We start from the raw sequence: 23380 nt of genomic DNA, 5'->3' as shown, positions 1-23380 counted from the left end.
CTGTACCACAAACCTGAGGTACCCTTGGTGAGAAGGGTAAATTGGGACATGGAGGTAAGCATCCTTGATGTCCAGAGACACCATATAGTCCCCTTCTTCCAGGTTCGCGATCACTGCTCTGAGTGACTCCATCTTGAACTTGAACCTTTGTATGTAAGTGTTGAAAGATTTCAGATTTAAAATAGGTCTCACCGAGCCGTCCGGCTTCGGTACCACAAACAGCGTTGAATAATACCCCTTGCCCTGTTGCAGGAGGGGTACCTTGAGTATCACCTGCTGAGAATACAGCTTGTGAATGGCCTCCAATACCGCCTCCCTGTCAGAGGGAGACGTCGGTAAAGCAGACTTTAGGAACCGGCGAGGGGGAGGTGTCTCGAATTCCAATTTGTACCCCTGAGATACCACCTGAAGGACCCAGGGGTCTACCTGCGAGTGAGCCCACTGCGCGCTGAAATTCTTGAGACGTGCCCCCACCGTGCCTAAGTCCGCTTGTAAAGCCCCAGCGTCATGCTGAGGACTTGGCAGAAGCGGGAGAGGGCTTCTGTTCTTGGGGATTTGCTGTCTGTTGCAGCCTTTTTCCCCTTCCTCTGCCCCGGGGCAGAAATGAGGAGCCTTTCGCTCGCTTGCCCTTATGGGGACGAAAGGACTGCGCCTGATAATACGGCGTCTTCTTATGTTGAGAGGCGACCTGGGGTAAAAATGTGGATTTCCCAGCTGTTGCCGTGGCCACCAGATCTGACAGACCTACCCCAAATAACTCCTCCCCTTTATAAGGCAATACTTCCATATGCCATTTGGAATCCGCATCACCTGACCACTGTCGCGTCCATAACCCTCTTCTGGCAGAAATGGACAGCGCACTTACTCTTGATGCCAGTCGGCAAATATCCCGCTGTGCATCACCCATATATAGAAATGCATCTTTTAAATGCTCTATAGTCAGTAATATACTGTCCCTATCTAGGGTATCAATATTTTCAGTCAGGGAATCCGACCACGCCAACCCAGCACTGCACATCCAGGCTGAGGCGATTGCCGGTCGCAGTATAACACCAGTATGTGTGTAAATACATTTTAGGATACCTTCCTGCTTTCTATCAGCAGGATCCTTAAGGGCGGCCGTCTCGGGAGAGGGTAGAGCCACCTGTTTTGATAAGCGTGTGAGTGCTTTATCCACCCTAGGGGGTGTTTCCCAACGCGCCCTAATCTCTGGCGGGAAAGGATATAATGCCAATAATTTTTTAGGAATTATCAGTTTTTTATCGGGGGAAACCCACGCTTCATCACACACCTCATTTAATTCCTCAGATTCAGGAAAACCTACAGGTAGTTTTTTCTCACCGAACATAATACCTTTTTTAGTGGTACTGGTATTATCAGAAATATGTAAAACATTTTTCATTGCCTCAATCATGTAACGTGTGGCCCTACTGGAAGTCACGTTTGTCTCTTCCCCGTCGACACTGGAGTCAGTATCCGTGTCGACGTCTGTATCTACCATCTGAGGTAACGGGCGTTTTAGAGCCCCTGATGGCTTTTGAGACGCCTGGACAGGCACAAGCTGAGTAGCCGGCTGTCTCATGTCATCAACTGTTTTTTGCAAAGAGCTGACACCGTCACGTAATTCCTTCCATAAGATCATCCACTCAGGTGTCGACTCCCTAGGGGGTGACATCTCTATTATAGGCAATTGCCCCGCCTCCACATCATTTTCCTCCTCATACATGTCGACACAACGTACCGACACACAGCACACACACAGGGAATGCTCTGACAGAGGACAGGACCCCACTAGCCCTTTGGGGAGACAGAGGGAGAGTATGCCAGCACACACCAGAGCGCTATATATATATACAGGGATAACCTTAAATAAGTGTTTTTCCCCCTTATAGCTGCTATTTGTGATTATTACGCCAATTAGTGCCCCCCTCTCTTTTTTACCCTGTTTCTGTAGTGCAGGACTGCAGGGGAGAGTCAGGGAGACGTCCTTTCAGCGGAGCGGTGAAGGAAAATGGCGCCTGTGTGCTGAGGAGATAGGCTCCGCCCCCTTCGCGGCGGCCTTTTCTCCCGCTTTTATGTGGAATCTGGCAGGGGTTAAAATTCATCCATATAGCCCTGGGGGCTATATGTGATGTATTTTCGCCAGCCAAGGTGTTTCTATTGCTGCTCAGGGCGCCCCCCCCTAGCGCCCTGCACCCTCAGTGACCGGAGTGTGAAGTGTGCTGAGGAGCAATGGCGCACAGCTGCAGTGCTGTGCGCTACCTTGGTGAAGACAGGATGTCTTCTGCCGCCGATTTTCCGGACCTCTTCTTGCTTCTGGCTCTGTAAGGGGGCCGGCGGCGCGGCTCTGGGACCGGACTCCGAGGCTGGGCCTGTGTTCGGTCCCTCTGGAGCTAATGGTGTCCAGTAGCCTAAGAAGCCCAATCCACTCTGCACGCAGGTGAGTTCGCTTCTTCTCCCCTTAGTCCCTCGATGCAGTGAGCCTGTTGCCAGCAGGTCTCACTGAAAATAAAAAACCTAAAACTAAACTTTCACTAAGAGCTCAGGAGAGCCCCTAGTGTGCACCCTTCTCGGTCGGGCACAAAAATCTAACTGGGGCTTGGAGGAGGGTCATAGGGGGAGGAGCCAGTGCACACCAGGTAGTCCTAAAGCTTTACTTTTGTGCCCAGTCTCCTGCGGAGCCGCTATTCCCCATGGTCCTTACGGAGTTCCCAGCATCCACTAGGACGTCAGAGAAAAGGGGATGCTGTCTACCGTAATATGTAAGAAGGGGACTCTCTCTGCCGTAATGTGTAAAAAGGGGGACGCTGTCTGCCGTAATGTGTAAAAAATAAGATTTTACTTACCGATAAATCTATTTCTCGTAGTCCGTAGTGGATGCTGGGGACTCCGTCAGGACCATGGGGATTAGCGGCTCCGCAGGAGACAGGGCACAAAACTAAAGCTTTAGGATCAGGTGGTGTGTACTGGCTCCTCCCCCTATGACCCTCCTCCAAGCCTCAGTTAGGATACTGTGCCCGGACGAGCGTACACAATAAGGAAGGATATTGAATCCCGGGTAAGACTCATACCAGCCACACCAATCACACCGTATAACTTGTGATCTAAACCCAGTTAACAGTATGACAAACGTAGGAGCCTCTGAACAGACGGCTCACAACAATAACAACCCGATTTTTTTGTAACAATAACTATATACAAGTATTGCAGACAATCCGCACTTGGGATGGGCGCCCAGCATCCACTACGGACTACGAGAAATAGATTTATCGGTAAGTAAAATCTTATTTTCTCTGACGTCCTAAGTGGATGCTGGGGACTCCGTCAGGACCATGGGGATTATACCAAAGCTCCCAAACGGGCGGGAGAGTGCGGATGACTCTGCAGCACCGAGTGAGAGAACTCCAGGTCCTCCTCAGCCAGGGTGTGCCCCTGACCAAGTAGCAGCTCGGCAAAGTTGTAAAGCCGAGACCCCTCGGGCAGTCGCCCAAGATGAGCCCACCTTCCTTGTGGAATGGGCATTTATATATTTTGGCTGTGGCAGTCCTGCCACAGAATGTTCAAGCTGAATTGTACTACACATTCAACTAGCAATCGTCTGCTTAGAAGCAAGAGCACCCAGTTTTTTTTTGGGTGCATACAGGATAACAGCAAGTCAGTTTTCCTGACTCCAGCCGTCCTGGAAATTTATATTTTCAGGGCCCTGACAACATCTAGCAACTTGGAGTCCTCCAAGTCTCTAGTAGCCGCAGGTACCACAATAAGCTGGTTCAGATGAAACGCTGACACCACCTTAGGGAGAAACTGGGGACGAGTCCGCAGCTCTGCCCTGTCCGAATGGACAATCAGATATGGGCTTTTGTGAGACAAAACCGCCAATTCTGACACTCGCCTGGCCGAGGCCAGGGCCAACATCATGGTCACTTTCCATGTGAGATATTTCAAATCCACAGATTTGAGCGGTTTAAACCAACGTGATTTGAGGAATCCCAGGACTACGTTGAGATCCCACAGTGCCACTGGAGGCACAAAAGGGGGTTGTATATGCAGTACTCCCTTGTCAAATTTCTGGACTTCAGGAACTGAAGCCAATTCTTTCTGGAAGAAAATCGACAGGGCCGAAATTTGAACCTTAATGGACCCCAATTTGAGGCCCATAGACACTCCTGTTTGCAGGAAATGCAGGAATCGACCGAGTTGAAATTTCTTCGTGGGGCCTTCCTGGCCTCACACCACGCAACATATTTTCGCCACATGTGGTGATAATGTTGTGCGGTCACCTCCTTCCTGGCTTTGACCAGGGTAGGAATGACCTCTTCCGGAATGCCTTTTTTCCCTTAGGATCCGGCGTTCAACCGCCATGCCGTCAAACGCACCCGCGGTAAGTCTTGGAACAGACATGGTACTTGCTGAAGCAAGTCCCTTCTTATCGGCAGAGGCCCTGAGTCCTCTGTGAGCATCTCATGAAGTTCCGGGTACCAAGTCCTTCTTGGCCCATCCGGAGCCACGAGTATAGTTCTTACTCCTCTACGTCTTATAATTCTCAGTACCTTTGGTATGAGAAGCAGAGGAGGGAACACATACACCGACTGGTACACCCATGGTGTTACCAGAACGTCCACAGCTATTTCCTGAGGGTCTCTTGACCTGGCGCAATACCTGTCCAGTTTTTTGTTCAGGCGGGACGCCATCATGTCCACCTTTGGTCTTTCCCAACGGTGCACAATCATGTGGAAACAACTTCTCGATGAAGTCCCCACTCTCCCGGGTGGAGGTCGTGCTGAGGAAGTCTGCTTCCCAGTTGTCCACTCCCGGAATGAAAACTGCTGACAGTGCTATCACATGATTTTCCGCCCAGCGAAGAATCCTTGCAGTTTCTGCCATTGTCCTCCTGCTTCTTGTGCCGCCCAGTCTGTTTACGTGGGCGACTGCCGTGATGTTGTCCCACTGGATCAATACCGGCTGACCTTGAAGCAGAGGTCTTGCTAAGCTTAGAGCATTGTAAATTGCTCTTAGCTCCAGTATATTTATGCGGAGAGAAGTCCCCAGACTTGATCACACTCCCTGGAAATTTTTTCCCTGTGTGACTGCTCCCCAGCCTTTCAAGCTGGAATCCGTGGTCACCAGGACCCAGTCCTGAATGCATAACTGTGGCACTTTAGTAGATGAGCACTCTGCAGCCACCACAGAAGAGACACCCTTGTCCTTGGAGACAGGGTTATCCGCTGATGCATCTGAAGATGCGATCCGGACCATTTGTCCAGCAGATCCCACTGAAAAGTTCTTGCGTGAAATCTGCCGAATGGAATCGCTTCGTAAGAAGCCACCATTTTTCCCAGGACCCTTGTGCAATGATGCACTGACACTTTTCCTGGTTTTTGGAGGTTCCTGACTAGCTCGGATAACTCCCTGGCTTTCTCCTCTGGGAGAAACACCTTTTTCTGGACTGTGTCCAGAATCATCCCTAGGGACAGCAGACGTGTCGTCGGAGACAGCTGCGATTTTGGAATATTTAGAATCCACCCGTGCTGTCGTAGAACTACTTGAGATAGTGCTACTCAGACCTCCAACTGTTCTCTGGACCTTGCCCTTATCAGGAGATCGTCCAAGTAAGGGATAATTAAGACGCCTTTTCTTTGAAGAAGAATCATCATTTCGGCCATTACCTTGGTAAAGACCCGGGGCGCCGTGGACAATCCAAACGGCAGCGTCTGAAACTGATAGTGACAGTTTTGTACCACGAACCTGAGGTACCCTTTGTGAGAAGGGCAAATTTGGACATGGAGGTAAGCATCCTTGATGTCCAGGGACACCATATAGTCCCCTTCTTCCTGGTTCGCTATCACTGCTCTGAGTGACTCCATTTAGAATAGGTCTCACCGAGCCGTCTGGCTTCAGTACCACAATATAGTGTGGAATAATACCCCTTTACTTGTTGTAGGAGGGGTACTTTGATTATCACCTGCTGGGAATAAAGCTTGTGAATTGTTTCCAATACTGCCTCCCTGTCGGAGGTAGACGTTGGTAAAGCAAACTTCAGGAACCTGCGAGGGGGAGACGTCTCGAATTTCCAATCTGTACCCCTGGGATACTACTTGTAGGATCCAGGGGTCCACTTGCGAGTGAGCCCACTGCGTGCTGAAACTCTTGAGACGACCCCCCACCGCACCTGTGTGTACGGCCCCAGCGTCATGCTGAGGACTTGGCAGAAGCGGTGGAAGGCTTCTGTTCCTGGGAATGGGCTGCCTGCTGCAGTCTTCTTCCCTTACCTCTATCCCTGGGCAGATATTATGGGGACGAAAGGACTGAGGCTGAAAAGACTATGTCTTTTTCTGCTGAGATGTGACTTGGGGTAAAAAAGGTGGATTTTCTAGCTGTTGCCGTGGCCACCAGGTCCGATGGACCGACCCCAAATAACTCCTCCCCTTTATACGGCAATACTTCCATGTGCCGTTTGGAATCTGCATCACCTGACCACTGTCGTGTCCATAAACATCGTCTGGCAGATATGGACATCGCACTTACTCTTGATGCCAGAGTTTCACATATATAGAAATGCATCTTTTAAATGCTCTATAGTCAATAAAATACTGTCCCTGTCAAGGGTATCAATATTTCCAGTCAGGGAATCCGACCAAGCCACCCCAGCGCTGCCCATCCAGGCTGAGGCGATCGCTGGTCGCAGTATAACACCAGTATGTGTGTATATACTTTTTAGGATATTTTCCAACCTCCTATCAGTTGGCTCCTTGAGGGCGTCCGTTTTTTATAAGCGTGTGAGCGCCTTATCCACCCTAAGGTGTGTTTCCCAACGCGCCATAACTTCTGGCGGGAAAGGGTATACCGCCAATAATTTTCTATCGGGGGAAACCCACGCATCATCACACACTTCATTTAATTTATCTGATTCAGGAAAAACCACATGTAGTTTTTTCACACTCCACATAATACCCTTTTTTGTGGTACTTGTAGTATCAGAAATATGTAACATCTCCTTCATTGCCCTTAACAAGTAACGTGTGGCCCTAAAGGAAAATACGTTTGTTTCTTCACCGTCGACACTGGAGTCAGTGTCCGTGTCTGTGTCGACCGACTGAGGTAAAAGGACGTTTTAACGCCCCTGACGGTGTTTTAGACGCCTGGACAGGTACTAATTGGTTTGCCGGCCGTCTCATGTCGTCAACCGACCTTGCAATGAGAGAACTCCAGGTCCTCCTCAGCCAGGGTATCAAATTTGTAGAATTTAGCAAACGTGTTTGCCCCTGACCAAGTAGCTGCTCGGCAAAGTTGTAAAGCCGAGACCCCTCGGGCAGCCGCCCAAGATGAGCCCACCTTCCTTGTGGAATGGGCTTTTACAGATTTTGGCTGTGGCAGGCCTGCCACAGAATGTGCAAGCTGAATTGTACTACAAATCCAACGAGCAATCGTCTGCTTAGAAGCAGGAGCACCCAGCTTGTTGGGTGCATACAGGATAAACAGCGAGTCAGATTTCCTGACTCCAGCCGTCCTGGAAACATATATTTTCAGGGCCCTGACTACGTCCAGCAACTTGGAGTCCTCCAAGTCCCTAGTAGCCGCAGGCACCACAATAGGTTGGTTTAGGTGAAACGCTGAAACCACCTTAGGAAGAAATTGAGGACGAGTCCTCAATTCCGCCCTATCCGAATGAAATATCAGGTAAGGGCTTTTATAGGATAAAGCCGCCAATTCAGATACTCGCCTGGCAGAAGCCAGGGCCAACAACATTACCACTTTCCATGTGAGATAATAAGATTTTACTTACCGATAAATCTATTTCTCATACTCCGTAGTGGATGCTGGGGACTCCGTCAGGACCATGGGGAATAGCGGCTTCGCAGGAGACAGGGCACAAAAGCAAGCTTTTAGGATCACATGGTGTGTACTGGCTCCTCCCCCCATGACCCTCCTCCAAGCCTCAGCTAGGTACTGTGCCCGGACGAGCGTACACAATAAGGAAGGATCTTGAATCCCGGGTAAGACTCATACCAGCCACACCAATCACACCGTACAACTTGTGATTTGAACCCAGTTAACAGTATGATAACAATGAAGTAGCCTCTAAAAAAGATGGCTCACAACAATAATAACCCGATTTTTTTGTAACAATAACTATGTACAAGTAATGCAGACAATCCGCACTTGGGATGGGCGCCCAGCATCCACTACGGACTATGAGAAATAGATTTATCGGTAAGTAAAATCTTATTTTCTCTAACGTCCTAGTGGATGCTGGGGACTCCGTCAGGACCATGGGGATTATACCAAAGCTCCCAAACGGGCGGGAGAGTGCGGATGACTCTGCAGCACCGAATGAGAGAACTCCAGGTCCTCCTCAGCCAGGGTATCAAATTTGTAGAATTTAGCAAACGTGTTTGCCCCTGACCAAGTAGCTGCTCGGCAAAGTTGTAAAGCCGAGACCCCTCGGGCAGCCGCCCAAGATGAGCCCACCTTCCTTGTGGAATGGGCATTTACAGATTTTGGCTGTGGCAGGCCTGCCACAGAATGTGCAAGCTGAATTGTACTACAAATCCAACGAGCAATCGTCTGCTTAGAAGCAGGAGCACCCAGCTTTTTGGGTGCCTACAATATAAACAGCAAGTCAGACTTTCTGACTCCAGCCGTCCTGGAATTATATATATATATATATATATATTTTCAGGGCCCTGACAACGTCTAGCAACTTGGAGTCCTCCAAGTCCCTAGTAGCCGCAGGCACCACAATAGGTTGTTTCAGGTGAAACGCTGACACCACCTTAGGAAGAAACTGGGGACGAGTCCGCAGTTCTGCCCTGTCCCGAATGGAAAATCAAATATGGACTTTTGTAAGACAAAGCCGCCAATTTTGACAATCGCCTGGCCGAGGCCAGGGCCAACAGCATGGTCACTTTCCATGTGAGATATTTCAAATCCACAGATTTGAGTGGTTCAAACCAATATGATTTGAGGAATCCCAACACTACGTTGAGATCCCACGGTGCCACTGGAGGCACACAAGGGCTGTATATGCAATACTCCCTTGACAAACGTCTGGACTTCAGGAACTGAAGCCAATTCTTTCTGGAAGAAAATCTATAGGGCCGAAACTTGAACCTTAATGGACCCCAATTTGAGGCTCATAGACACTCCTGTTTGCAGGAAGTGCAGAAATCGACCTAGTTGAAATTTTTTCGTGGGGCCTTCCTGGCCTCACCCACGCAACATATTTTTACCACGTGGTGATAACGTTGTGCGGTCACCTCCTTCCTGGCTTTGACCAGGGTAGGTATGACCTCTTCCGGAATGCCTTTTCCCTTAGGATCCGGCGTTCAAACCGCCATGCCGTCAAACGCAGTCGCGGTAAGTCTTGGAACAGACAAGGTCCCTGCTGGAGCAGGTCCTTTCTTAAAGGCCGATGCCACGGTTCCTCTTGGAACAGACATGGTACTTGCTGAAAGCAAATCCCTTCTTAGCTCCCGAGGCCATTAGTCCTCTGTGAGCATCTCTTGAAGTTCCGGTTACCAAGTCCCTCTTGGCCAATCCGGAGCCACGAGTATAGTTCTTACTCCTCTATTCTTATAATTCTCAATACCTTGGTTATGAGAAGCAGAGGAGGGAACACATACACCGACTGTTACACCCACGGTGTTACCAGGACGTCCACAGCTATCGCCTGAAGGTCTCGTGACCTGGCGCAATACCTGTCCCATTTTTTGTTCGGGCGGGACGCCATCATGTCCACCTTTGGTCTTTCCCAACGGTTCACAATCATGCGGAAAACTTCCCGATGAAGTTCCCACTCTCCCGGGTGGAGGTCGTGCCTGCTGAGGAAGTCTGCTTCCCAGTCGTCCACTCCCGGAATGAACACTGCTGACAGTGCTATCACATGATTTTCCACCTAGCGAAAAATCCTTGCAGTTTTGCCACTGCCCTCCTGCTTCTTGTGCCGCCCTTTCTGTTTACGTGGGCGACTGCCGTGATGTTATCCCACTGGATCAATACCGGCTGACCTTGAAGCAGAGGTCTTGCTAAGCTTAGAGCATTATAAATTTGCTCTTAGCTCCAGTATATTTATGTGGAGAGAATTCTCCAGACTTGATCACACTCCTTGTGTGACTGCTCCCCAGCCTCTCAGGCTGGCCTCCGTGGTCACGAGCATCCAATCCTGAATGCCGAATCTGCGGCCCTCTAGAAGATGAGCACTCTGTAATCACCACAGGAGAGACACCCTTGTCCTTGGATATAGGGTTATCCGCTGATGCATCTGAAGATGCGATCCGGACCATTTGTCCAGCAGATCCCACTGAAGAGTTCTTGCGTGAAATCTGCCGAATGGAAGCGCTTCGTAATAAGCCACCATTTTTACCAGGACTCTTGTGCAATGATGCACTGACACTTTTCCTGGTTTTAGGAGGATCCCGATTAGCTCGGATAACTCCCTGGCTTTCTCCTCTGGGAGAAACACCTTTTCCTGGACTGTGTCCAGAATCATCCCTAGGACCAGCAGACGTGTCGTCGGAACAACTGCGGTTTTGGAATATTTAGAATCCACCCGTGCTGTCGTAGAACTACTTGAGATAGTGCTACTCCGACCTCCAACTGTTCTCTGGACCTTGTTCTTATCAGGAGGTCGTCCATTTTCTTTGAAGACGAATCCTCCTTTCGGTCTTTACCTTGGTAAGGACCCGGGGTGCCTTGGACAATCCAACGGCATCGTCTTGAAACTGATAGTGACAGTTCTGTACCACGAACCTGAGGTACCCTTGGTGAGAAAAGGCAAATTTTGGGACATGGAGGTAAGCATCCCTGATGTCCCGGGACACCATATAGTCCCCTTGTTCTTTGCTATCACTGCTCTGAGTGACTCCATCTGGATTTGAACCCTTGTAAGTGTTCAAATTTTTCAGATTTAGAATAGGTCTCACCTAGCCTTCAGTACCACCATATAGTGTGGAGTAATACCCCTTTCCTTGTTGTCGGAGGGGTAATTTTATTATCACCTGCTGGGAATACAGCTTGTGAATTGTTTTCAATACTGCCTCCCTGTCGGAGGGAGACATTGGTACAGCAGACTACAGGAACCTGCGAGGGGGGAAACCTCTCGACATTCCAATCTGTACCCCTTGGATACTACTTGTAGGATCCAGGGGTCCTGTACGGTCCCAGCGTCATGCTGAGAACTTGGTAGAAGCGGTGGAGGGCTTCTGTTCCTGGGAATGGGCTGCCTGCTGCAGTCTTCTTCCCTTTCCTCTATCCCTGGGCAGATATGACTCTTATAGGGACGAAAGGACTGAGGCTGAAAAGACGGTGTCTTTTTCTGCAGAGATGTGACTTAGGGTAAAAAACGGTGGATTTTCCAGCAGTTGCCCTGGCCACCAGGTCCCATGGACCGACCCCAAATAACTCCTCCCCTTTATACGGCAATACATCTTTGTGCCGTTTGGAATCTGCATCACCTGACCACTGTCGTGTCCATAAACATCTTCTTGCAGATATGGACATCGCATTTACTCTTGATGCCAGAGTGCAAATATCCCTCTGCGCATCTCGCATATATAGAAATGCATCCTTTAAATGCTCTATAGTCAATAAAATACTGTCCCTGTCAAAGGTATCAATATTTTTAGTCAGGGAATCCGACCAAGCCACCTCAGCTCTGCACATCCAGGCTGAGGCGATCGCTGGTCGCAGTATAACACCAGCATGTGTGTGTATACTTTTTAGGATATTTTTCAGCCTCCTATCAGCTGGCTCCTTAAGTACGGCCCTATCCGTAGATGGTACCGCCACTTGTTCTGATAAGCGTGTGAGCGCCTTATCCACCCTGAGGGGTGTTTCCCACCGCGCCTTAACTTCTGGCGGGAAAAGGTATACCGCCAATAATTTTCTATCGGGGGAAACCCACGCATCATCACACACTTCATTTAATTTATCTGATTCAGGAAAAACTACAGGTAGTTTTTTCACCTCACACATAATACCCTTTTTTGTGGTACTTGGAGTATCAGAAATATGTAACACCTCCTTCATTGCCCTTAACGTGTGGCCCTAAAAGAAAATACGTTTGTTTCTTCACCGTCGACACTGAAATCAGTGTCCGTGTCTGGGTCTGTGTCGACCGACTGAGGTAAATGGGCATTTTACAGCCCCTGACGGTGTTTGAGACGCCTGGACAGATACTAATTTGTTCGCCGGCCCTCTCATGTCGTCAACCGGCTTGCAGCGTGTTGACATTGTCACGTAATTTCCATAAATAAGCCATCCATTCCGGTGTCGACTCCCTAGAGAGTGACATCACCATTACAGGCAATTTGCTCCGCCTCCTCACCAATATTTTCCTCATACATGTCGACACACACGTACCGACATACAGCACACACATAGGGAATGCTCTGATAGAGGACAGGACCCACTAGCCCTTTGGGGAGACAGAGGGAGAGTTTGCCAGCACACACCAAAACGCTATAATTATCCAGGGACAACCTTTATATAAGTATTCCTCCCTTATAGCATTTTAATATATATACATATCGCCAAATCAGTGCCCCCCCTCTCTGTTTTAACCCTGTTTCTGTAGTGCAGTGCAGGGGAGAGCATGGGAGCCTTCCCACCAGCCTTTCTGTGAGGGAAAATGGCGCTGTGTGCTGAGGAGAATAGGCCCCGCCCCCTTTTCGGCAGGCTTCTTCTCCGGAGTTTTAGATATCTGGCAGGGGTTAAATACATCCATATAGCCTCAAGGGCTATATGTGATGTATTTTTCGCCATACAGGTATTATACATTGCTGCCCAGGGCGCCCCCCCCCAGCGCCCTGCACCCTCCGTGACCGCTGTGTGAAGTGTGCTGACAACAATGGCGCACAGCTGCAGTGCTGTGCGCTACCTGATGAAGACTGAGAGTCTTCTGCCGCCTGGTTCCGGACCTCTTCATCTTCAGCGTCTGCAAGGGGGGTCGGCGGCGCGGCTCCGGGACGAACCCCAGGGCGAGCCCTGTGTTCCGACTCCCTCTGGAGCTATGTCCAGTAGCCTAAGAATCCAATCCATCCTGCACGCAGGTGAGTTGAAAATCTCTCCCCTAAGTCCCTCGATGCAGTGAGCCTGTTGCCAGCAGGACTCACTGATAATAAAGAACCTAAAAACTTTTTCTAAGTAACTCTTTAAGAGAGCCACCTAGATTGCACCCTTCTCGGCCGGGCACAAAAACCTAACTGAGGCTTGGAGGAGGGTCATGGGGGGAGGAGCCAGTACACACCATGTGATCCTAAAAGCTTGCTTTTGTGCCCTGTCTCCTGCGGAGCCGCTATTCCCCATGGTCCTGACGGAGTCCCCAGCATCCACTAGGACGTTAGAGAAATTTTAATTCCACCGTGGCAAGTGGCTCAAACCAATGTGATTTTAGGAATCCCAAAACTACATTGAGATCCCAAGGTGCCACTGGGGGCACAAAGGGAGGCTGTATATGCAGTACCCCTTTTACAAAAGTCTGAACTTCAGGAAATGAAGCCAATTCTCTCTGAAAGAAAATCGACAAGGCCGAAATTTGAACCTTAATGGACCCTAACTTTAGGCCCATGGACAGTCCTGTTTGCAGGAAATGTAGGAAACGACCTAGTTGAAATTCCTCTGTCGGGGCCTTCTTGGTCTCGCACCACGCAACATATTTTCGCCAAATACGGTGATAATGCTGTGCGGTTACATCCTTCCTAGCTTTAATCAGGGTAGTAATAACTTCATCTGGAATGCCTTTTTCCTTCAGAATCCGGCGTTCAACCGCCATGCCGTCAAACGCAGCAGCGGTAAGTCTTGGAACAGACAGGGTCCCTGCTGAAGCAGGTCCCTTCTTAGCGGCAGAGGCCACGGGTCCTCTGTGAGCATATCTTGAAGTTCCGGGTACCAAGTCCTTCTTGGCCAATCCGGAGCCACTAGTATAGTTCTTACTCCTCTCCGTCTTATAATTCTCAGTACCTTGGGTAAGAGAGGCAGAGGAGGGAACACATACACCGACTGGAACACCTAAGGTGTTACCAGAGCGTCCACAGCTATTGCCTGCGGGTCTCTTGACCTGGAGCAATACCTGTCTAGTTTTTTGTTGAGGCGTGACGCCATCATGTCCACCTTTGGTTTTTCCCAACGGTTCACAATCATGAGGAAGACTTCCGGATGAAGTCCCCACTCTCCCGGGTGTAGGTCGTGTCTGCTGAGGAAGTCTGCTTCCCAGTTGTCCACTCCCGGAATGAACACTGCTGACAGTGCCATCACATGATTTTCCGCCCATTGCAGAATCCTTGCAGCTTCTGTCATTGCCCTCCTGCTTCTTGTGCCGCCCTGCCTGTTTATGTGGGCGACTGCTGTGATGTTGTCCGACTGGATCAACACCGGCTGACCCTGAAGCAGAGGCTTTGCTAGGCTTAGAGCATTGTAAATTGCCCTTAGTTCCAGTATATTTATGTGAAGTGAAGTCTCCAGGCTTGACCACACTCCCTGGAAGTTTCTTCCTTGTGTGACTGCTCCCCAGCCTCTCAGGCTGGCATCCGTGGTCACCAGGATCCAGTCCTGAATGCCGAATCTGCGGCCCTCTAGGAGATGAGCACTTTGCAGCCACCACAGAAGAGATACCCTTGTCCTTGGAGACAGGGTTATTTTCTGATGCATCTGAAGATGCGATCCGGACCATTTGTCCAGCAGATCCCACTGAAAAATTCTTGCGTGGAATCTGCCGAATGGAATCGCTTCGTAAGAAGCCACCATTTTTCCCAGGACCCTTGTGCATTGATGCACTGACACCTTTCCTGGTTTTAGGAGGTTCCTGACTAGCTCGGATAACTCCCTGGCTTTCTCCTCCGGGAGAAACACCTTTTTCTGGACTGTGTCCAGAATCATCCCTAGGAACAGCAGACGTGTCGTCGGAATCAGCTGCGATTTTGGAATATTTAAAATCCACCCGTGCTGTTGTAGTACTTCTTGAGATAGTGCTACTCCGACTTCTAACTGTTCTCTGGACCTTGCCCTTATTAGGAGATCGTCCAAGTAAGGGATAATTAATACGCCTTTTCTTCGAAGAAGAATCATCATTTCGGCCATTACCTTGGTAAAGACCCGGGGTGCCGTGGACAATCCAAACGGCAGCATCTGAAACTGATAATGACAGTTCTGTATTACGAACCTGAGATACCCTTGGTGAGAAGGGCAAATCGGGACATGGAGATAGGCATCCTTGATGTCCAGAGACACCATATAGTCCCCTTCTTCCAGGTTCGCTATCACTGCTCTGAGTGATTCCATCTTGAATTTGAACCTTTTGATATAAGTGTTCAAAGATTTTAGATTTAAAATCGGTCTCACCGAACCGTCTGGTTTCGGTACCACAAACAGTGTGGAGTAATATCCCTTCCCTTGTTGTAGGAGGGGTACTTTTATTATCACCTGTTGGGAGTACAGCTTGTGAATGGCTCCCAATACCGCCTCCCTGTCGGAGGGAGCTATTGGTAAAGCAGACTTCAGGAACCGGCGAGGGGGAGACGTCTCGAATTCCAATTTGTACCCCTGAGATACTGCTTGCAGGATCCAGGGGTTCACTTGCGAGTGAGCCCACTGCGCGCTGAAATTTCTGAGACGACCTCCCACCGTACCTGAGTCTGCTTGTAAGGACCCAGCGTCATGCTGAGGACTTGGCAGAAGCGGAAGAGGGCTTCTGTTCTTGGGAAGAAGCTGTCTGCTGCAGTCTTTTTCCCCTTCCTCTACCCCGGGGCAGATATCACTGTCCTTTTGTCCGCTTGCCTTTATGGGAACGAAAGGACTGATGCTGAAAAGACGGTGTCTTTTTCTGTTGAGAGGTGACTTGAGGTAAAAATGTGGATTTCCCAGCCGTTGCCGTGGTTACCAGGTCTGATAGACCGACCCCAAATAACTCCTCCCCTTTATACGGCAATACCTCCATGTGCCGTTTTGAATCCGCATCACCTGACCACTGTCGCGTCCATAACCCTCTTCTGGCAGAAATGGACAGCGCACTTACTCTTGATGCCAGAGTGCAAATATCTCTCTGTGCATCTCGCATATATAAAAATGCATCTTTTAAATGCTCAATAGTCAATAAAATACTGTCCCTATCCAGGGTATCAATATTCTCAGTCAGGGAGTCCGACCACGCCACCCCAGCACTGCACATCCAGGCTGAGGCGATTGCTGGTCGCAGTATAACACCAGTATGTGTGTATATACTTTTAAGGATATTTTCCAGCCTCCTATCTGCTGGCTCCTTAAGGGCGGCCGTTTCTGGAGACGGTAACGCCACTTGTTTTGATAAGCGTGTGAGCGCCTTATCTACCCTAGGGGGTGTTTCCCAACGAGCCCTAACCTCTGGTGGGAAGGGATATAGTGCCAATAATTTTTTAGAAATTAGCAGTTTTTTGTCGGGGGTAACCCACGCTTCATCACACACTTCATTCAATTCATCCGATTCAGGAAAAACTACGGGTAGTTTTTTCACACCCCACATAATACCCCTTTTCGTGGTACTTGCAGTATCAGAGATGTGCAAAACCTCCTTCATTGCCGTGATCATGTAACGTGTGGCCCTACTGGAAAATACGTTTGTTTCTTCACCGTCGATACTGGAGTCAGTGTCTGTGTCTGGGTCCGTGTCGACCCACTGAGGTAACGGGCGTTTAATAGCCCCTGACGGTGTTTGAGACGCCTGGACAGGCACTAACTGAGCTGCCGGCTGTCTCATGTCGTCAACAGTTTTCTGTAACGTGCCGACACTGTCACGTAATTCCTTAATTACGGCCATCCATTCAGGTGTCGACTCCCTAGGGGGTGACATCACCATTATAGGAAAACTGGCAGGGGTTAAATACATCCATATAGCCCAGGAGCTATATGTGATGTATTTTTTGCCAAATAAGGTAAATTCATTGCTTCCCAGGGCGCCCCCCCCCAGCGCCCTGCACCCTCAGTGACCGAAGTGTGAAGTGTGCTGAGAGCAATGGCGCACAGCTGCAGTGCTGTGCGCTACCTTATGAAGACAGGAAAGTCTTCTGCCCCCGATTTATGGACCTCTTCTTGCTTCAGCATCTGTAAGGGGGCCGGCGGCGCGGCTCCGGGACCCATCCATGGCTGGGCCTGTGATCGTCCCTCTGGAGCTAATGTCCAGTAGCCAAGAAGCCCAATCCACTCTGCACGCAGGTGAGTTCGCTTCTTCTCCCCTTAGTCCCACGCTGCAGTGAGCCTGTTGCCAGCAGGACTCACTGAAAATAAAAAAACCTAAGTATACTTTTACTTCTAAGCAGCTCAGGAGAGCCACCTAGATTGCACCCTTCTCGGCCGGGCACAAAGATCTAACTGAGGCTTGGAGGAGGGTCATAGGGGGAGGAGCCAGTGCACACCACCTAGGTCCAAAAGCTTTTACTTTTTGTGCCCTGTCTCCTGCGGAGCCGCTATTCCCCATGGTCCTGACGGAGTCCCCAGCATCCACTTAGGACGTTAGAGAAACATAGAATTTGACGGCAGATAAGAACCACTTGGCCCATCTAGTCTGCCCCTTTTTTATTTTATCCTTTAGGCAATCTCAACCCTTTTTTAACCTTAATTCTTTGTAAGGATATCCTTATGTCTATCCCATGCATGTTTAAATTGCCCTACAGTCTTAGCCTCTACCACCTCTGATGGGAGACTATTCCACTTGTCCACTACCCTTTCTGTGAAGTAATTTTTCCTTAAATTTCCCCTGAACCTCCCCCCCTCCAGTCTCAATGTATGCCCTCGAGTTCTAATACTTCTTTTCCTTTGAAGAAGGTTTCCCTCCTGAACTTTGTTAAGACCCTTGATATATTTGAAAGTTTCTATCATGTCCCCCCTTTCCCTTCTCTCCTCCAAACTATACATGTTAGAGGTAGAGGCTTAAGACTGTAGGGCAATTTAATCATGCTTGGGATAGGCATATGAATATCCTTACAAAGAATTAAGGTTAAAAAAGGGTTGAGATTGCCTAAAGGATAAAAAATAAAGGGGCAGACTAGATGGGCCAAGTGGTTCTTATCTGCCGTCAAATTCTATGTTTCTATAATAATAAACATAACATAAAGTCTTTTCAGAGAAACTCAGGAGAGCTCCCCTGTCTCACTGGGCACAGAATCTAACTGGTGTCTGGAGGAGGGGCATAGAGGCAGGAGCAAGTTCACACCCATTCAAAGTTTTAAAGTGCCCATGTCTCCTGCAGATCCCGTCTATACCCCATAGTTCTTGAAGCATCCCCAGCATCCTTTAGGACGTATGAGAAAGATATATTACTTTAGTTTAAGGATATATTACCTCAGTATAAGAACACATTACCTCAGTATAAGGCTGGGATAGATATATTACTTCAGTGTAAGGATATATTACAGCAGTATAAGAACACATTACCTCAGTATAAGGCTGGGATAGAGATATACGTAGGCTACAGACCTCAGTATAAGGCTGGGATATAGATATACATAGGTTACAGACCTCAGTATAAGGCTGGGATATAGATATACGTAGGCTACAGACCTCAGTATAAGGCTGGGATATAGATATACATAGACTACAGACCTCAGTATAAGGATATATTACCTCAGTATAAGGCTGAGCTACAGATATACATAGGTTACAGACCTCAGTATAAGGATATATTACCTCAGTATAAGAACACATTACCTCAGTATAAGAACACATTACCTCAGTATAAGGCTGGGATAGATATATTACTTCAGTGTAAGGATATATTACAGCAGTATAAGAACACATTACCTCAGTATAAGGCTGGGATAGAGATATACGTAGGCTACAGACCTCAGTATAAGGCTGGGATATAGCTATACATAGACTACAGACCTCAGTATAAGGATATATTACCTCAGTATAAGGCTGAGCTACAGATATACATAGGTTACAGACCTCAGTATAAGGATATATTACCTCAGTATAAGGCTGGGATAGATATACATAGGCTACAGACCTCAGTATAAGGCTGGGATAGAGATATACATAGGCTACAGACCTCAGTATAAGGATATGTTACCTCAGTATAAGGCTGGGATAGAGATATACATAGGCTACAGACCTCAGTATCTCCTATATAATAGCCCAGATCTGTGATCTTGTGATTCATTTGCTAACGCTGGGCGGAGTCACAACAGTGGGCGGAGTTAGTCAAATGAGTCACAGATCTGGCCAAATCTATATAATAGCCCAGATCTGTGATCTTGTGATTCATTTGCTAACGCTGGGCGGAGTCACAATAGTGGGCGGAGTTAGTCAAATGAGTCACAGATCTGGCCAAATCTATAGGACACTAGGAGCAGCTGCAGAAGCAGATAGTATGGACATGGCACAGGCAGGGGTGCATACCTCCCAGCTTTCACACACACACACACACACACACACACGGCGAAAACGGGGCGTGGCTTCGCGGGAGGGCCCCGTTTTCGTCAGTGAGGGGGCATGCCCAGCGCTCTGTGAGCTGCTGGCATGCCCCCAGGGGCTGATTATGAGTCCGGGGGGCACAGGGTACTTGAGACAGGGGAGCCCTATCTCATTGCTGTGCCTGCTGTGGGTTGGGGGCGTGGCCTAATCGCGTGCCGCGAGGCCACGCCCATTATGCAAATTTCTGGTTTTTTTTTTGTTTTTTTTTTTTTTTATGGGATTTTGGCCCCTCAGCTAGGGGTAAATCCAGAGGAGGTGGTCGCTCCCCCTATACACCCGCACAGGCAGAAGAAAGCAGGGAGACTGCTGCCTCCCTGTAACACCACAGACCTGCCAATACGCAGCAGCGTGTGCTGACTGTAGCACAATGCTGCCGCTGTTGCTGGCAGGACGGGGGGGGGGGGGGGAAGCTTCTGAGCTGGGACAGAGCTACTCGAGCCGGGGGGGGCCCTAAAACTGTGGGGCCAACGGTACATACCGCCTGCCCCCCCCCCCACCTTAATCCGGCTCTGCTGCTGGAACTCCCCCTTAATCCGTACCCCCTGATGCCCCCTCTCCCTCTGTCTCCACTATTCACCGCTGCTCTGCTAAGCAGAACAGCGAGTACAGGAGCTTTCCAACTGCTCCCCCCTCCCCCACCCGCAGAACACTGCGACCCGCGGGTGGGACAGCGGGACAGACCCCAAAAAATGGGACTGTCCCGCGAAAATTGGGACATTTGGGAGGTATGGGGGTGTGTGAGGGGGTATGCCATACTTGACCCCCACATCAGCATACTCAGCAGGGTCTCTCTGGCGCGGAGGAGCGTCACATTCTGGCACACTCCACGCTTCTTAGCTGTAGTTTTGTGGGTCACCAGCCGCTGTGCACTTTCCGTACTGCCTCTGTTATCTCCAGCCCCTGCGACCCCACCGCTAGCTGCAGCGCTGCCACCCGCAGTGAGTTGCGCCCAGCTCCTTCACACACTTTAGCCGGCGGGTAGCGCTGCAGAAGTCCGCGCCGCGTGCAGGCTCTGACCCCCTCCTCCCTCCAGCATCAGCGTCTCCTGGGAGCTAACCAGTCACTCCCAGTCTCCCCTTACCATAGTGCCCAGCAGCCGTGAGGTACGCGCCACGTGCATGCTATGACCCCCTCCTCCCTCCAGCATCAGCATCTCCTGGGGGCTAACCAGTCACTCCCAGTCTCCCCTTACCACAGTGCCCGGCAGCCGCGCGAGGTCTGCGGTGTGTGACTGAGGAGGGGGGAGGGATGCGGACGGGCAGAGGAAGCAGGACTCCAGCCTGAGAGAGTCAGCCATGCCAAGTCTCCACCAGCAGCAGATCCAAACAGGTTGGAGTGGAACAGCAGCAGCCAGCAGCAGTGACTCCGGTAACACACATCTGTCTGTCACCACTGTTCTGTCCCTAATACCAATCTCTCCCGTGCCCTGTGTTCTGTCATGTCCCTGTCACCCCTGGCCTTGACCTGCCACCCTTATCCTGGCCCTTTCACCCTTATCCTGACCCTTTCACCCTTATCCTGGCCCTGTCACCCTTATGCTGGCCCTGCTACCCCTATCCTGGCCCTGTCACCCCTGTGCTTGCCCTGTCAACCCTATACTGGCCCTGTCACCCCTGTCCTGGTCCTGCCGCCCCTACACTGACCCTGTCACCCCTATCCTGTCCCTGTCATTTCTGTCCTGGCCCCATCGCCCATGTCCTGGCCCCGTCACCCCTGTCCTGGCCCCGTCACCCCTGTTCTGACCCTGTCACCCCTGTTCTGACCCTGTCACCCCTGTCCTGGCCCAGTCAACCCTGTTCTGACCCTGTCACCCCTGTCCTGGCCCTGTTACTGCATACCCTCCAACTACCTTTTTGGCAGGTACAGTACCCGCAGCACCTCCAGACCTCTCCCCAATGCACCACACCTCCGCACCTTCCCCTCCACCACATGCGGCACTCCACCCCTCCCCCACATGCTGTGCCTCCAGACCCCCTACACCACCCGCGGCTCCCACTCCTCCGCCCCTTCACCACCCCCAGCAATCTCCAGGCCCCCTCCACCATTCACCCCCCTTATATGTCTCCCCCACACCTGCCCCCCTCCACCCGCAGCATCTGCAGACACCCTCCTCCATCCGCGGTCCCCCCCTCACCCACCCCTCCCCCACCAATGGCACCCCCGCACCTGCCCCACCACCACCTGCAGCACCTCCGGACCTCCTTCCCCATCTGCCGCAACACCCGTACCTGCCCCTCCCCTACCCATGGCGCCTACGGACCCCTACCCCACCAGCAGCACTCCCGCCCCTTCCCATCCCACAGCACCTCCGGAACCCTTCACCCATCTGCAACATCCCCACACCTGCCCCTCCCCCACCCATGGCACCCCTGCCCCTCCCCCACCTGCAGTGCCTCCGGACCCCTCCCCCATCTGCATCCCCCACTCCTCTGCCCCTCCCCCACCCGCAGCACCTCCCAACCCTTCCCCATCCGGGCCCCACCCCCACTTCTGCCCCCCCCTCCATCCGCAGCATCTACAGACACCATCCGCAGTACCCCCCGCACCCGCTACATTCTGTACATTGTGGCCTGCAGGTGCTGTTCACGCCGTCGCAAGGGGCTGCGCCTCCTTCACCATCGCACACCCTTTCATTGTGCAATATTTAACCACTAACAAAGGAATGCAGGTGATACTCCATATAACACAAATATTGAACCCCAGAAAGGCATGCAAGGGTTAAGGGGGCGTAGCCCATTGCGACGGTGTGAAGAGCGCCCGTAGGGCGCGATGAAGCACCTAGTAAGGATATATTACCTCAGTATAAGGCTGGGATAGAGATATACATAGGCTACAGACCTCAGTATAAGGATATATTACCTCAGTATAAGGCTGGGATAGAGATATACATAGGCTACAGACCTCAGTATAAGGATATATTACCTCAGTATAAGGCTGGGATAGAGATATACATAGGCTACAGACCTCAGTATAAGGATATATTACCTCAGTATAAGGCTGGGATAGAGATATACATAGGCTACAGACCTCAGTATAAGGATATATTACCTCAGTATAAGGCTGGGATAGAGATATACATAGGCTACAGACCTCTGTATAAGGATATATTACCTCAGTATAAGGCTGGGATAGAGATATACATAGGCTACAGACCTCCGTATAAGGATATATTACCACAGTATAAGGCTGGGATAGAGATATACATAGGCTACAGACCTCTGTATAAGGATATATTACCTCAGTATAAGGCTGGGATAGAGATATACATAGGCTACAGACCTCAGTATAAGGATATATTACCTCAGTATAAGGCTGGGATAGAGATATACATAGGCTACAGACCTCAGTATAAGGATATATTACCTCAGTATAAGGCTGGGATAGAGATATACATAGGCTACAGACCTCTGTATAAGGATATATTACCTCAGTATAAGGCTGGGATAGAGATATACATAGGCTACAGACCTCTGTATAAGGATATATTACCTCAGTATAAGGCTGGGGTAGAGATACCGTAGTAGTTAGGCTTCGGATTCCCCCCGGAAACGGTACTGTGGCTGACCACGCCCACAAGTAATTAGACTACACAGAGGCCACACCCACACTGTGTCGTCTCTAAACTCTGACCACGTGACTCTCCTTCTGGCGAGCCGTCGTCCAGTTTCCGCCAGTGCGCATGTGCGGGTGACACAGAGTCCTGTCACTGGGGGCAGAGAGTGAGTCGCCATGTCTGCGGAGTCTGGTACACTGGCGTATTGCACGTCACTTCCTGTATGGAGACAGCTTGTGCTCAGCGGTGCTGGGGCTCTTGTGTCCAGCAGGGAGCACTGTGTCTGTGTGTACTGTATCCTGCAGCTGCAGCCGGCGGCTGGGAGACGGGGAGAGAGACAGGAGTACAGGGAGAGAGACAGGCTGGAGTAACAGAGAGAGAGAGGCT

At 50.2% G+C, this 23380-nt stretch overlaps 1 protein-coding gene across 2 annotated transcripts in view; it reads right to left on the bottom strand.

Annotated features, from left to right (window-relative positions):
* RGP1 (RGP1 homolog, RAB6A GEF complex partner 1) overlaps positions 1-23076 on the bottom strand; it is a 102505-nt gene extending 79429 nt beyond the window's left edge. Inside the window, exon 1 of one of the 2 annotated variants that reach the window (XM_063957479.1) lies at positions 22930-23076. The gene's annotated coding sequence lies outside the window, so the exon portion shown is untranslated. The remainder of the gene's footprint in view (positions 1-22929) is intronic. The other variant, XM_063957478.1, reaches the window with a different exon arrangement.
* Positions 23077-23380: the final 304 nt, after the last annotated feature.

This window comes from Pseudophryne corroboree, chromosome 1, assembly GCF_028390025.1.
Source record: "Pseudophryne corroboree isolate aPseCor3 chromosome 1, aPseCor3.hap2, whole genome shotgun sequence".
Taxonomy (NCBI): Eukaryota; Metazoa; Chordata; class Amphibia; order Anura; family Myobatrachidae; genus Pseudophryne; species Pseudophryne corroboree.
Note: the sequence above shows the minus strand (reverse complement) of the source record. Positions and strands in the feature narration are given on the sequence as shown.